We start from the raw sequence: 15,513 nt of genomic DNA, 5'->3' as shown, positions 1-15,513 counted from the left end.
TTTATGCATTTATGAGTTACTAAACTTTTTGTGTGTCGACTGCTGGCCTTGGCGTGTCGTCTGCGGCTTTCACAAAACTCCCAAAACTAAAAAAATTCCCATTAAATGTCTTATGCCGACCCCACGATCTATGGAAACCGCGATGGGAAAGTCGCGATGCAGAAGGGTCGACTGTATCTCTCCTTCTCTTTAAAGCCTCCTCTTAGAACTGTCGGAAACCTGCAATTGTTGAGCGTTGATATTCCTGAATTGATTACATTCCTCCTTTGCCCGGTGAACAGATTGAATAGTTACAGGCAGGGATGGATTTAGGCCTAAGCTAAGTAAGCTATAGCTTAGGGCCTCAAATTATGAGGGAGCCCTCTAAATACCAAAGAAATACGAAGGTTCAAGTGTGGAGAAGTTTCCAAACCTGGACAGTATGTTTATAACTAGCTCCGGGTTGACAGCAGAGGTCTCACACCGCATCAGTTGAGCGGCATTACATTTTCATTCGCTGCATATTGCTATGTGGAAGCTAGCTGGTCTGTCACTCCACTCAAAGCTTTGGTTCTTCTCGGCTGCAGTCATGCCCTTCTCTTCTCTATGCTTGCAAAACGTGGACCCCCATAATGGGACATTTGCGCTGGTTATAAACATTTAGGATGGCCTGCCTACGATCCATCCTGGGTTTAACCAGGCTGGATTGTGTGAGAAACTCACAAATGATTGAACTATCTGGACAATGTACCATCGGTGAGTTCTGGCAGGCAAGGCTTCGTTGGGTAGATCATGTAGCCCGCATGCCCAACCACCGCACGCCCGAACTGCTTTTGTTTGGCCATATAGAGGGAGCTAAATGGGCACGGCACCGGCTTCATAAGAGATGGACTGATGCCGTACATGAGAATATTGAGCTGAGTGGACTGGTTCCAGCGGTGTCAAGATAGGCATATGTGGAGGAGGCTGGGGAAAGACGCTACTCGGCAGTTGGAGGCAGCTGCCCTCCAAGAACAGCAGAGGGCAGAGGAGCGACGCTCACAACAATGAGCGGAGCGCTAGGCAGCTAAAACACAGCAAATTTGCACAGTAGGGCGCACATGTAGTGCATCTGCCAGTCATGCAAGTCAGTTAACCCATGGCACCTCGGTTTTTCTCGTCATCTTCTGCCAGCGAGCCTTCGACACTTCAAGTGGCCTCAAAGACCACTTGGGTTTACATAAGCCCTATTGTGACGTCACTGTCACTTCGTGGCGAACGTTGTCGTTGCATGAGGAATTGAGAGAGTGGTGAACCAGGTTCTATTAAACAGCAGTGACGATTGTCTGAACCGGTCCTGGGGCTCCTCTATATCGACTTAGTCTCAAATTAGTACCTGGTGCTGTGTGAAAACATCGCCACTGGGGAGACAAAGGCTCCCGGGCGTGGTGCTGGCCACCCACCCCCTCGTATGCCGTAGGCCTTCATAAGTTGTATCGATAGTTCAATTGCAATGTACAATGTAATTGAGCGACGATGTGTTGTCTTGGTGTGGTCTTGGACTGTTGTTGTTTTGCTGCCTTGCCCACGTTTGCATTTGTAATGAGTGGCTCCGATACGATAAAAAGCTGAAACGTTTCTTTAATAAATCTTTGGTACAGTTGGTTGTCTCCTGTCTCTTCACACTCGCACTATGGATACATGCCGCCCAAGTGGCTTTGCTGCCCCACGCTACGTGGTGCTCACCCACTCTCTAGCACGCCGCTGGCTGATGGCGCGCTAGGGAGCGGTTGAGTGGCTGAAGGTCGAGCCACCACGTGGCCGATGGAGATGGCGGGCCAGCAGCAACGGGGAGCTCTTCTTGATTCTTCACACACCGACCTCGCACTTTGCTCTGCCCCCTGCTTATATACGCTCCCCGGCGACTAAACCCCACCTCTGGCCACGCCCCTCATAGAACCTTCGAGAGCATTCTAGGGCTTCCCGGGTTGCTCCACCCTTTTACCTTTGGCCTAGATGTACTCCTTCCACTAGACAATCCATAACTGCATATCACACCACACCCCACATAATACAGGAGAAAGCGCTCTCATTGCACATTTAATGTTGACATTATCAAGAATTTATGTACTTCTGTACTCTATTTTTATTTATTCATTTTTTTTGACTCGCTTGACTTTTCTCTAATTTGCACTTCTATCGGTTTATTTTGTATTGCTATTGATGTAACTTGCTCACCCGCCCGTACAGGATATCTGTGACAAAGAGCTGTGTAGCTCATCGGATTTCTCCTCCTCCAGTCTAAATTAAGATTCTAATTTTGATAGGTGCTTGCTAACAGTATAGCCTTAACATTATGTTAAGGCTATATGGGGGGGTCTTTGTCTTTGTTGAATGAAACTTAAACACTAAATCAAAAATTTGTTTTACCAGGTAAACCCCACTGAGCTATTAGCTCTGTTTCATAATCGACGTGGCCACAAATTATAGCTCAACGAAGTGGCTTATCGTGTGAAAATGTATAAAAGCAACCAAGTAATCTAATGTGGAGGGAAAAACTGCAGGACCCGGAGAATAATCCACGTGACCCCCACGGGTTTAGAGAGAGGGAGAGAACATGCGAGCTCCAAATATATAACAGGCATCGTCAGGGTCTGGATCGAACCCACGACCTCCTGCATACCAGGCAAGCGAGATAACAGTTCGTCACTGCGGCGCCCCTATATGAAGAATGAGTGCTCGTACCGGTACACACAACGCCGGCCGTCCCCTTGTTGGTACACGTGAAGGAGTTTTCCGGAGACAGCGTGCAATCGGTGAGCGCTTGCTCTGTGCCTCCACACTGAATATGCTGTGAAGTCCCCCGGCCAATGCCAAAGTAATATTGCTCGTTCAAGTAGTCGTAACGCTGTGCACTGCTGCCACAATTCAACTGCTGGCACACAATCTCACGTTGGTACTCATTCCAATTGTCTCTGCAGAGAGTGCTCACAGAACCGTTGTTGTAGATTTCCACCTTTCCCTGGCACATCACGTCTCGATCCACCAGCTGAATTGTTCCATCTGGAAAACAACGAGAGGATTTGAGAGCATAATAATCCATATTAAGTTTTCCTAACATAATATAATACTAGATTTTACGTGTACTCTAAAGGTGTTATATGGATATGCCCATATATTCCTTATCTTATATGGATTAATATATATCGCCTTATTCCCAGGTGCTTTACAGAATTTTTAATTGCACATAAGATGATAGTGGTTAAAATAAAGAGTGGGGTTATTAAAAGTGGTGGTGGGAGTCATTAAGGAAGGGTTGAGGTAAAGGTAGTTAGGTAGTGATAGGGTTTGGGGTAATGATAGAGGTTGGGGTAGTGATAGGGCTTGTGGTAATGATAGGGGTTGGGACAGTGATAAGGGTAGTGATAGGGGTTGGGGTAGTACTAGGTGTAGTGATATGGGTAGTGATAGGGGTTAGAGATGTGATACGGGCAGTGATAGGGTTGGAGTTATGATAGGGGTTGGGGTCGTAGCTGGGTGGAGGGAGTAGGGAGTGGCAGTAGCAGGATGGGCTCGGGAGAAGATGTTGGTTGACAGGGAGGAACGGAAGCAGGTTAGTTGTACAATGTTCATAATTACCAGAAGCCATTAAATTACAAACGTATTAAATGCCAGCAAATGTGCATGAGCCAGGCTCGATAGTGGAACATTTGAGACCATAAACGAGACATAAAGACAGAGTTCGCCCATAGAGACTGCAGAGAATAATTATTGTAACACGTTGCATTATCACAATTGTAGTGACTGTGATTGTCACTGTGGTGCCGGGCTTACAAAACCACGGCGGATAATGTGTTGGCATTATGTGTAACCCGCTCACTGGGCATAGTACCAGCCCTAGCGGTGCTTGGGTGAGCGCTGGTGAGCGCGGAGGCACCACGTACAGTGTGCGGTGCGGGCTACCGGTGAGGGAGCGAGGGAGCGTCAGCCAGCCAGGGTTACGTTGGAGCATGATGGTTGACCTGCCGACACGTGACCGGATAATATTGGAGGGGGGGCACCGATGGACGGTGGCCGTTGGGCAGTCACGTGGAATAAAGGAGCTCTTGGGAGCCTTAGGGGAAGAGCTCGAGAGATCTAGAAGTTGGGCGGGGTGAGGGGTGGAGCCAGCCCCAGCCCAGGCCGATATAATGGGGGCCCCGTGAGGGGCTCGGGGTTCTTCGTGGTGCTGGTGATGAAGATCCATGTCGGGTAAAATAAACCTCTAGCCACTTGGTCCGGGACCCAGCTTGTGGTCCGGGCCGGGATAGCGAACCGTGTCTAGTTCTGATGGAGCGTGGCTAGATGAGCATTCAACACCCAAGTGTAGGTTGGGTTATGTTATGTCGAGTTATTGAATAAATAGTATTGCTCCCAAGACAACGTCTGCGACTCAGTTGGACTCACTACACAATTATAAACGATAGACCACCTCCAGTATCGTCTATTCAAACGTTAGAACAGCCTAATTTAGAATCGTTATCGTGCTTTTTTGTCATAGCTTTATTTAACCAATGAATAATGAACAAAATTGTAAAGTTTCATCTAACAAATACGTATTAAAAAATTAACACTACACAGGCCCTCGTGAAGATTTAACTGCTGAAGAGGATGCATGAATAGCAAGCATTGGCAAATACAACTAGAGGTAGGGTAATAATGGGCATTAGGTGAGTTTCATCAACCTGCACTGACCAACATGGGGAAAGGTGGTTGCATATGTTGAATTATTTAAGTAGTTGGATGCAACTGGCCAGAGGTATTTAAGTCTGTGAGCTCCATGGGCATTGCACTTGGACAAGTAGTACGTAGAGCATGAACAAACCTAGATAAATCCAATGGGTTGTTAGTAAAGGGGGCCCACGTTATACAGGGGTAGAGTTTGCGCAGGGGGCACGCGGTTGAGATTTAGCGTGGCAGCAGTGGCGCAGCTCTTTGCGGACTGTGTTACGAACCCGACGACCCGAATTTGATTCCCACTCACGGCCATCACCACCAGCACCACAATTACTACCACCATCACCACCTCCACTATCACTACCATCGTTACCAACACCATCATCACCACCGCCACCATCACTGCTTTCAACTCCTCTGAGTGAGTAGCAATCACAAGATCAATAAGGAGCCATCCATCGACCGCACCTGAGCATCGATCAACCTTCCATTGTATCTGTACCAGATGAAGGCTTCTCGAACTACGTGGAGCCAGAGGACATCCCTGTCGCACCACAAGACGAACAGGGAATGGCCTTGACTCCCGGCCACTTAGCTTTACCCGGGCCTGCCCACTATCATGAATGTCCTTAATATTTGTGAGCATACAGTCAGGGACGCCAAAAGCACGAAGAACAAACCAGAGCCCATGCCTATTGATGGTATTATAGGCCTTGTCCAGGTCAATAAAGCAGAGATGTAGGTCCTGTTGTAATTCCCTACACCGCTGCTGTAGCAGACGGACAGAAAATATGGAGCAGAACCGCCCTGGTCTGAAACCACATTGGGGCTTTGCAAGTCCCTCCTCAGCGTGCCTAGTAAGGCGATGTTGAATAATCATTTCCAGGACCTTTTCCGGCACACTGAGGAGGAATATGCTCCTGTGGTTGTTACAGTCTGTATGGTCCCCCTTCTTAATTAGGGAGGACCACCAGGGTAACCTTGCAATCCTGCAGAACCCGCCCAGTGGTTCAGACATATATAATGTCATATAGGGTAGTCTGCACACAAACACCACCCTCCCTCAGTAGTCCACTTGGAAGATCATCTCTGCCCAGCACTTTTCCTGGTCTGGGATGCTTGATCACCTTCCGTAATTCCTCAACAGATAGCACTTCAGCCAGCCACTCACAGGGGGTGACTACTTATTCCAATATTTAAGGCACCACAGCCTCAGCAGGATCATTCTCCCTTTGCTCCATGATGTGTTTTGGGCTGAGGGATTTCCACCATCACCACCAACACCACCATCATCACCTTCACCGCAAATTACCACAACTACTATCATCACCACCACCACCAACACTAGTGACGATTATCTAAGCAAGTCGTGGGCCTCCCATAGGTCGACTCAGACTCAAATGAGTACCTGGTGCAGTGTGTAGTAAACATCCCCACTAGGAAGACAAAGGCGGCCTGACGTAGTGATGGCCACTGACCCCTTGTTGTGCTGTCCCAGTCCTAATCGGTGCTGCTCGCTAACAGCACTTGCCCCAACAGTCTGTTAAGGCTACATGGGAATCGTGTTCATGTTGAGTTCCCTACCAGGACGACTCATGTTGATTCCCTTTTACAGGTGTAGTGAGTCCACCTGAGTCGTAGACGTTGTTTTTTAGAGGCAACACTTTTATTGTAACATCAACCCATTAACACAAAGGGGTAACTGCCCCTTCACCAGATACAGCCTCGGGTGATGACCACCCAGCTAACTACTCTATTCGTAGCAGTTACAGCTACAAAGGGTCAGACCCTCACTCGGGTCCCCGACCACATGTTGATGCCTCGTAGGACGTAAAGCTTCCAGCTTGTAGACGTAGAGCTTCCAGCTTGTAGACTGCAGCGACCCTGGTCCTTCTCCGGGACCCACCTTATATCCTCCCTGGTTGGGGCCGGCTCCGCCCAGTTCCCACCCACCTTCTCGAGCGTTCTAGCTCCCTCTCGAGAGCTCTCCCCGGACACGTGATCCCCCCCTAGCCCCCCCCCCCCCTCACCTGGGGCCCTCTCTGTGGACACTCCGGATCACGTGTCTACGGGGTCCACCAGAGTGCCATTGCCCGGGGAAACCCTGCCCCTGGGCTGACACTCTCCCGCTTCACCTTGTGGGAACCCGCACTGCACATGATGTGTGGTGCCCGCACTATCCCAGCGCTCACCAAGCCCCGCTAGGGCTGGTACTACACCCGCCTACGGGGTGTACGCGATGACGATGCATCACACGCTAGAGCCGGCCTCACACAGCAACACACCCGGTGCTGTCCACGATGTAGGGACATTGCATGCTGTTCTAAAACCGGCCTCGCACAGCAACACTCACGGTGCTGTCCGCGATGTAAGGACATCGCACGCCAAAGCCCTCTCGGGCCGGCACCATACACTGACATCCCCGATGTCAGTACACAGGCATAAAAAATGGTGGTATATGTATGTTGTGAAGAACACCGGTAATGATTGGCATTACTCAATTTAGTAAGTACATTTATAAACGTGCAACTCTTATAGCCTAGGTAATCACGAGTGCGCAATACGCATACATTTTAAGCCCTACTCAACAATTGTGTCTTGCATTTTCTACTTAACTGGTTAAATGTCTGTAAAAAGTCTCGAACATCGCATAGTTCCAGGCCGACAGACCACTGAGTAGGTGAGTGGGTGTGTGAGTATGTGAGTGGGTGGGTAGTTATGTTCCAGGCCAATGGACTGCTGAGTAGGTGAGTGGGTGTGTGAGTAGGTGAGTGTATGGGTGAGTAGATGAGCGAGTAGGTAGGTGAGTTCTAGACCAATGGCCCGTCAATAGGTGAGTGGGTGGATGAGTAGGTGAGTGAGTGGTTGGGTGATTGGGTGAGTGATTAGGTGAGTAGGTGAGAGGGTGGGTAGTTGTGTTCCAAGCTGATGGACCGCTCAGCAATTGAGTGAGTGGGTGAGTGGATGGGTGAGTAGATGAGTGGGTAGGTAGTTGTGTTCCAGGCCAATGGACTGCTGAGTAGGTGAGTGGGTGTGTGAGCAAGTGAGTGAGTGGGTGAGTAGATGAGCGAGTGGGTTTGTTTGAGTTCCAAACCGATGTTCTTTGAGTAGGTGAGTGGTTGGTTGAGTAGGTGAATGATTGGGTGAGTAGGTGAGAGGGTGGGTAGTTGTTTTCCAGCCTGATGGACCGCTGAGCAAGTAAGTGAGTGGGTGAGTGGATGGGTGAGTAGGTGAGTGGGTGGGTGAGTAGGTGAAGGGGTGGGTAGTTGTGTTCCAGGCCGATAGATCGCTGACCACAAAGCACACATATATATAATAATCTGGTGATTAACTGCATTATCAATTTGTAAACTTTTTGGGAATGTACGGATTTGTTAATTGAATAATAATGTACGTGGCATGGTGAAAAAAAATGCGCAAAATTGGCAATTTTTTTGAGATTCAAATACTTACCTACACTTGCAGTTATGATCAATTGTGGGCTTGTAGGTTCAGCAGCTACCGAAGAAGCATAACACGTGTGTGAGAATTAATATGTACGTGTAGACACCACCATGTAATATCGTAATTATGTTGAGTTCTAAAAGGGTTATTCCAAAACACCTATTTATATTAACATGTTCACCCAATATCAGTGACAATGTGCTTTGTTAGCTATGGGAGAAAACCAGATAAGCCCATGCAGAACAGAGGGAGAACATGCAATCTCCACACAGGAAGGCACCCAAGTTGAGATTTTTGGTGTTAGGCAAGAAGAGCATTAATTAATGCATCGATAACTCAAAGGAGCTTACATCACCACATCTCATCTTAAACATTTGAAGGGGAGCCTCCAGGGCCAGTGGTCACTATAGAACACAAGGCAACCATGGACCAGCCTGCTGTGTAATCTATAGCAAGGAGTTAGCAGCATCATTCTCACATATGATAGATTTGGACCGACTATCTTGTGACTATCTGTTTTTGTCAATGAGTAAATACGATAATCTTTTTAAAGAGTTACATAACAAATGTTTATTTCAGAATCGTTATGTATACTGGAGGAATCTGATGAGCTATGAAGCTCTTTCTCACAGAGGTCCAGTAGGGGCGGGTCAGCAAGTTGCATCAATAACAATACAAAAGAAACTGATATGAGTGCAAAGTATAGGAAAGCCAAACAAGTCGCTAAAAATAAAGAATAAAGTACAAATTAAATAAGTACATCTATTCCTGCCGATTTTGAAACACCACATGCAAGCTTGGGGCAAGCAGCAAAAGAACAACAGCAGTCCCAGGCGACACCAAGACAGCACACAGTAGTCCCTCAATTATATTGCACATTTAAATTGAACTATCGATGGACGGGTAAGGATCAAAGTTACAAATCTCATTTACAAATGTGGTTGTATCCAGCACCAATGTTCTGCTTCAGGATATTTTTGAAGGAAGATGTAAGATGTTAAGGGAGGAAACAAATGAATGTCCATTGCTAAAAAAAAAAATTACAGTTGAGTGCATTTGGTTCTCACCTTCACAAATTACGGCGGCAGTTTCCATATTGCTGCAATTTTGTGTCCCTGTTTGAAGGCAGTCAAATATAGTATTTGGGAATGCAGCGCACGCTACGTTGTCCGAGAGGATTGTCGCGGACGTATTCACAAACTGGGTCAAGCTCCCGTGAGACAAACTCCACCCACAGCCCAGAAGACGGCAGATCGTATCTGCGCCGTGAGTGTCCAACGCGGAGCTGCACACTCTGCTCCACACAGAGCTCTTGAGGACTTCTACCCGTCCCTCGCAGCGATTCCTTCCACTCATGAGACGCAGTCCTGCACCTGTTGGATATGAAAGAGATTGTTATTTAAATTACAATAAAGTTTGGGTTCATACAACTTCTGAATGTGCCAGTCAGTATCATTCAGTCAGTGAAAAGAATGAGTATCCTTAATTTAATTCTGTTTCATTTATTTAACTAGGAGATGCAATTGAGACACATTCAATATGATTGCCTATTTTACCAGGGTCACCCTAGAGGCAGTTTAGCTACACAATATTTTACTTCCACCTGTACCGAACTCTCTCTGGTTCTTCTTGATCTCGTATTACATTTGCACAGTTTGATTTTCATTCGCGTGTTTTGTTTACGACCGTTAAACACCTCGTTTGTTAGTTGTGCAATATTCCTCAAGGGCACTGCTGCTGGCCTCGTTCTCTGCAATGTTTAATTGTCTTGTTTGTCTTAAAACTTTCATGACTGCAGGAATTCATATTATTCGGTTCTTTCGTTAAAGTCACGTGACTTTACCGAAATAACCAAATAATATGTCTTGTTTGTGTTGTTGCTGAGCCACACGCCACCACGGACCCTCCGTGTAAAATAGCCAGGCAACTATCTACACGGGAATATCATCCGTGTAACAAATCAGAATAAACCGGTAAACGTTTAATTTTCGCATATCTAACTTTAGCAATTTAGTAAAAATGTGAATAAGGCAAAGTCAAAAGGTGAATGTCGCTTAATAATAATTGTTTAATGTACACGATTTATAATCCAAGTTTTGGTAAGGACAGGGACTAGATTAGGAAACTTTCAGTAATGGAAAAACATTTACATTAAAACATGACTTTACCGAAAGAACCAAAGAGTAATTCCTGCAGTCACGAAAGCTTCAAATCAAGTTTAATTAAATATGAATTTTAACAAATTGGATTAAGACAGCCACTAAAAAGGAAAATTAAGTTAAACATAGCCAAATAAAAACATTAAAATCTTGACTGCATGCCAATATGCTGTACATAAGGGGAGGATATGTGGCGCAGAATGTTTTAAAGAGATTATTGTATTTCTCAAATCAGTTTATAGGGAAAATAATGAGGAGTGAAAGGCTTCAGCCCACGAGTGAGTTGAGACGACGGGATGGAAGAAATTTGGGGAGATGAGGTGAGTCCATGGAGTCGAGGTGCATCCCTTGACTCACGTTCTGTTTTACAAAATGTCGCGTTAATGTAATTGACAAACTATGGACACTTTTGGATTAACGAAAACAAATTTCACTTTGGCACGCGCCATAAAATCATCAAACAAGAAGCATTACCCGAAAGGCTGCCTCATCCATCTGCTACTGGACATCTGTGAAAAAGAGCTCCATAGCTCATAAGCTTCCTGCAGTCTAAAAACATTTTCTGACTCTGATCCGCGATGGCATCACAGTATCCCTGCAGTGCAGCAGAAACGCCTCCACATCGCCTCGCCAGGCACTCCAACATGCAGCAGATCTTTTTATGAGTTTCCTCAAAAGGTAAATTATTGTTTGCCTTAAGTTCATTATAAGTCAATCGATTTAATATTCATGTTCTTTATTTTTATTTTAGCATTGTGAAAAGTAACATCTTATATATATAAAAAGGAAATTTGTGAATATGTGTGTCTGTTCGAAATGTTTAGCATACTTCCCAACATGCAACAAAAACTTGAAATTTGGCATGTGGGTAGTTTCCAGACTGTACACAATGCAAAACGTATTAAAAAATATGATAATTGTTTTTTTACCTTCTATCTGGCAACAAAACTGACACCTTGAGTTGTGCGCCAAAAGGCGCACAACTCAAAGACAATGCACCATCAGAGTATGATAAAAAAAAGTGTCAGTTTTGTTGCCAGATAGAAGGGTAAAACACCAATTATCATATTTTTTACTGGCAAATGAGGTTCCAATGGTGTAAATGCTTACCCCGAGCTCTCATACTCTGATGGTGCATTGTCTTTGAGTTGTGCGCCTTTTGGCGTCATCTGGTCCAACCCATGAGACTAGGCTCTAAGGAAAGCTGTCTCGGGTGTGGACCAATCAACTTCAAGGACAGTACATACATTATCAGAGTTAAGTTTTTTGTTTGCATTATGACTGCAGGTATTGTGGTCTATGCAAACATGACTCCTTGTAAAAAAAGGTGTCAGTTTTGTTGCCAGATAGAAGGGTAAAACACCAATTATCATATTTTTTACTGGCAAATGAGGTTCCAATGGTATAAAAAAATACTTTAGTATTTTTGGGGGGGGGGCGCAATAATGGATATAATATATTGCACGGCAAGTGAGCGGTGACGTCACATCTGTGATGTCACCCGCATGCGGCAGCATTACGCAGTGTGCCTGCTGACGTCACGCATCCCCCCCACCCTCCGCGTAGGCCGTGTATCAATCCAAGACAAGAATCCAAGTCCCAGGCGAAGCCGGCTAGTAAAGCTAGTAGTTGTTCATGTTTAGGTTAGGAGTAGATCTGGAGTTACTGTCTAAAACATAACGCTAATATTTCGTATATTCATGGATAAATCAATTTTCGATTCACGAAATGTCGTTTTACGCGTGCTTCTTGAAGAATGCATCCCTTTCATAAAAACGAGGGATACCTGTATGATTTAAACATGTCTAGGGTGAGCCAGTACAGAGGGATCACAGAAGTGGGGTCATCATCCAAACAAATCTACGACGCATGTCTGATTGTTCACGATTCCGATATTTCGTATGCAACTTGGATCAAAGGTGTTTCACGTATCTCCTACTGCTGCTCCAAAGTTGTGGAACCAACCCTGGTGTCTCTTCTCTAAAGAGCACTACTCTGCCATATCTCTACTCTTTTAAACGTTATTCAGATCGAAACAAGTAATGTGTAAATGTAGATCATTGTTATCCTTATTTATTACAATAAATGTGTAACTCTTGCTGCCGTATTAGTATATCTTGCTGCCGTGTTTGTCTGCTGGCCGAGTTGCACTTAAAAAAGAGCCGTTTAGCTCAATGGGTCACTTACTCGGCTCGTGAACTTCTGATTTCTGATATGGTCTCGTTTATGGGTGTGTTGTGACACATATTGAGTCACTACGGCGTTTATTTGCCAGCTACTGAGAGAAGAGTGGAACTGTGTTCCATAGGTCACTTACTCGGCTCGGGAACTTCAGATTTCTGATTTGGTCTCGTTTATGGGTGTGTAGTGACATATATTAAGTCACTACGGCGTTTATTTGCCAGCTACTGAGAGAAGAGTGGAACTGTGCGTGTTAGAGCCTCTCTCTGGCACCAGAGTATGTATGACATGAAAGGGGGCCCTTAGGGGGCATGGTTTTGGTGACAGTCAGAGAGAGGGCAATTGAAGATATGAAAGTCTGGGTGAACCAGAGAGGGCACGTGACCAGCACAGGGTAGTGAGGCGGGCCAAAGGGTGGCGAGAGGGACACGTGATGTAAGGCCCAGAACCTTCTGGTAGGATCCAGAAGGGGGCGTGGCCAAGGACGGAGCGAGGCCACGCTGAGGGGCATAAAAGGGAAGTCACGAGAGCCGATCCGGGCTGTCTTCTGCAATCAACCCGCCAGGCTACGTCTCTTCACTCTTCGGTCATCACGTTCGGCATCGTGAATCAGTCAGTATGTTACTGACTGTCAGTATGTTACTGACTGACCCGGTTATGTAGTTACCCTGTTGTAGTCCAGTTAACCGTGGTAGTTACCACCTATATCATTATCCCGTTGTTACGTTTATGTAGTACCCTGTTGGAGTTGTAGAATAAACGTGTTGCCTCCAAGTTCAAGTGTGTGCCATCGTATAACACACTACAGGTGCATTGAGGTGCATGAGGTGGTTCTGTCATGATGCGATGAAGGCGTTGATCAGCTTCAAAACAGACCATGTGGGAGATGCTGCACGACTGGAGCTGTGATCTCTGTCACAAGTCTGTTAGACCCGAAACAATTTACAATAAGGTTTTGGGCGTTAGCTCACGTACATATAAATGTGTCGTTCACCCACTTCCACCCGACATAGCTAATTAGTAACGTTTATAACTTAACCAACGCATGGCAATTAGTTACTACACCAGATGTACACGCATGGTGTGCATAAATAATGAATGTGTATTGCGCATGCACATTGTGCTTGCACACTATGTATGTTGATTACCCTAGTAATTACCCAATCAATATATATGCATTGTCTTGGAAACTGATTGGTCCACCCCAGAGACAGCTTTCCTTTTAAGCCTAGTCTCAAAGGGCTCGGGGTGAGCATCTACATCATGATGTAGATGCTCACCCGAGCCCTCATTACTCGGATAATGCTTGCCTTTGTACTGTACGCCTTTTGGCGTCCTCTTGTCTAACACCCTTTTGAGACTAGGCTCAATAGAAAGCTGTCTCTGGCGTGGACAAATCAGTTTCACTTCCGAACGCCAAACGGATCTTACTGTCCCCCCTTGCTCCTCCCCCCTTTCTTACATATAATAACTTCTTGCCCCGGCAGCTCTCTCGCCCACTGCATTGGCATTGTTGCTGCATTGGCATTGTTGCTGCATTGGCATTGCTGCTGCATTGGCATTGTTGCTGCATTGGCATTGTTGCTTCATTAGCATTGTTGCTAAAATTGGCATTGTTGCTAAAATTGGCATTGTTGCTGCATTGGCACTCGTGCACCGCCCATGCTCCTGGTGCTGTGATACACTGGGCTACACCCATCCCAAAACCCTTAAACACGGTTTGCCTTTAGAGGCTAACTCCATTTGCCTGATGACGACCGCTTGTGTTGCGATTGAAATGTCGTAATTTGTTTTATTTGATTATTTCTAACTACGTGACTTTACCGAAAGAACCAAAGAGTAACAATGCATATATTATCAGAGTACGTTCTTTGTTTGCATACTGACCACAAGTATTGTGGTTAACGCAGACATGATTCCTTGTAAAAGGTTTCAGTTTGGTATTTTAACATCTTAACACCTGTTTTGTTGCCAGAAAAAAGGGAAAAACCTATTCTCAAGATGTCCGTCGTAATTTATATGAATACATTAGCCCCGTGTGGCCCTCGCACCTGAATGGCTCGCAAGTGACGACATCAAACTTATCCCTCTATTTAAGAAACGTCACGATACTCGAATTGTAAATGTTTTGGGTTTACTCTCCAACATACCGGTGTGCTTAATTAGTAACTAATTAGCATGTTTTCTTTACGAGACAAATCTTACTGATTGGCTGTGTCGGGTGGTGGCAGGTATAACAACACATTTATATTTATGCGAACTAACCCAAACGACCTCTATTATGGACTTCCGCTTTAGTTTGAAGGCATCAGGGAGCCCACATGGTGGGATTTGCTCCGATCCCCGCACAATCCAATGGACAGCCCTGCCCATAGCGTTCAATGTTAAAGGCTCCCGTGGCGTTCAATGTTAAAGGCTCCTATGGCGTGCAATGTTAAAGGCTCTCATGGTGTTCAATGTTAAAGGTCCCCACGGTATTCAATGTTAAAGGCTCCCAAGACGTTCAATATTAGAGGATCCCATAGCTAGAGCCGTCTCTAGGGTATGGCAAATCTGGGAGACTGCGCCGGGCCCCACGCTTTGGGGAGCCCCGTGCATCGACGTCACGATGTCAGATGTAATACTTCCCATTTAGTCGTTTAGTTTCAATACCTCAGGGGGGCCCATATAGTGGATTTTCCCTGGGCCCCGCACTCCCCTAAAGACGGCCCTGCTCACAACTTTATGTCATCATAAATAAAAAAGCCCTTTTTAAGAGGTTTTGTGAACTGTTCAAAGTGTAAACAAATATGTAACATTGACATTTTTTAAAAATATGTTACTGGGGGAAAAAGTTATGTACAAAATAGCAAACCTGTACATTGAACACCGGCATCTGATATCCGAGTGCAAGAGTTTGGATTTCCTTCGGTCAGTGTGCACTTGAAGAGAGAATCTTCCAATGACCCACACGTGGCTGTCCACTTGGGGCTGGGGCCCTTGCCATAGTAGGCCTGGTTATCGACAGCATTCCCACATTGCATTTGTCGGCACACAACATCAGCAGCACCTAAAG

This window comes from Lampetra fluviatilis, chromosome 55 (assembly GCF_964198595.1).
Source record: "Lampetra fluviatilis chromosome 55, kcLamFluv1.1, whole genome shotgun sequence".
In the NCBI taxonomy this organism is placed as follows: Eukaryota; Metazoa; Chordata; class Hyperoartia; order Petromyzontiformes; family Petromyzontidae; genus Lampetra; species Lampetra fluviatilis.
This window is presented reverse-complemented; position numbering follows the sequence as displayed.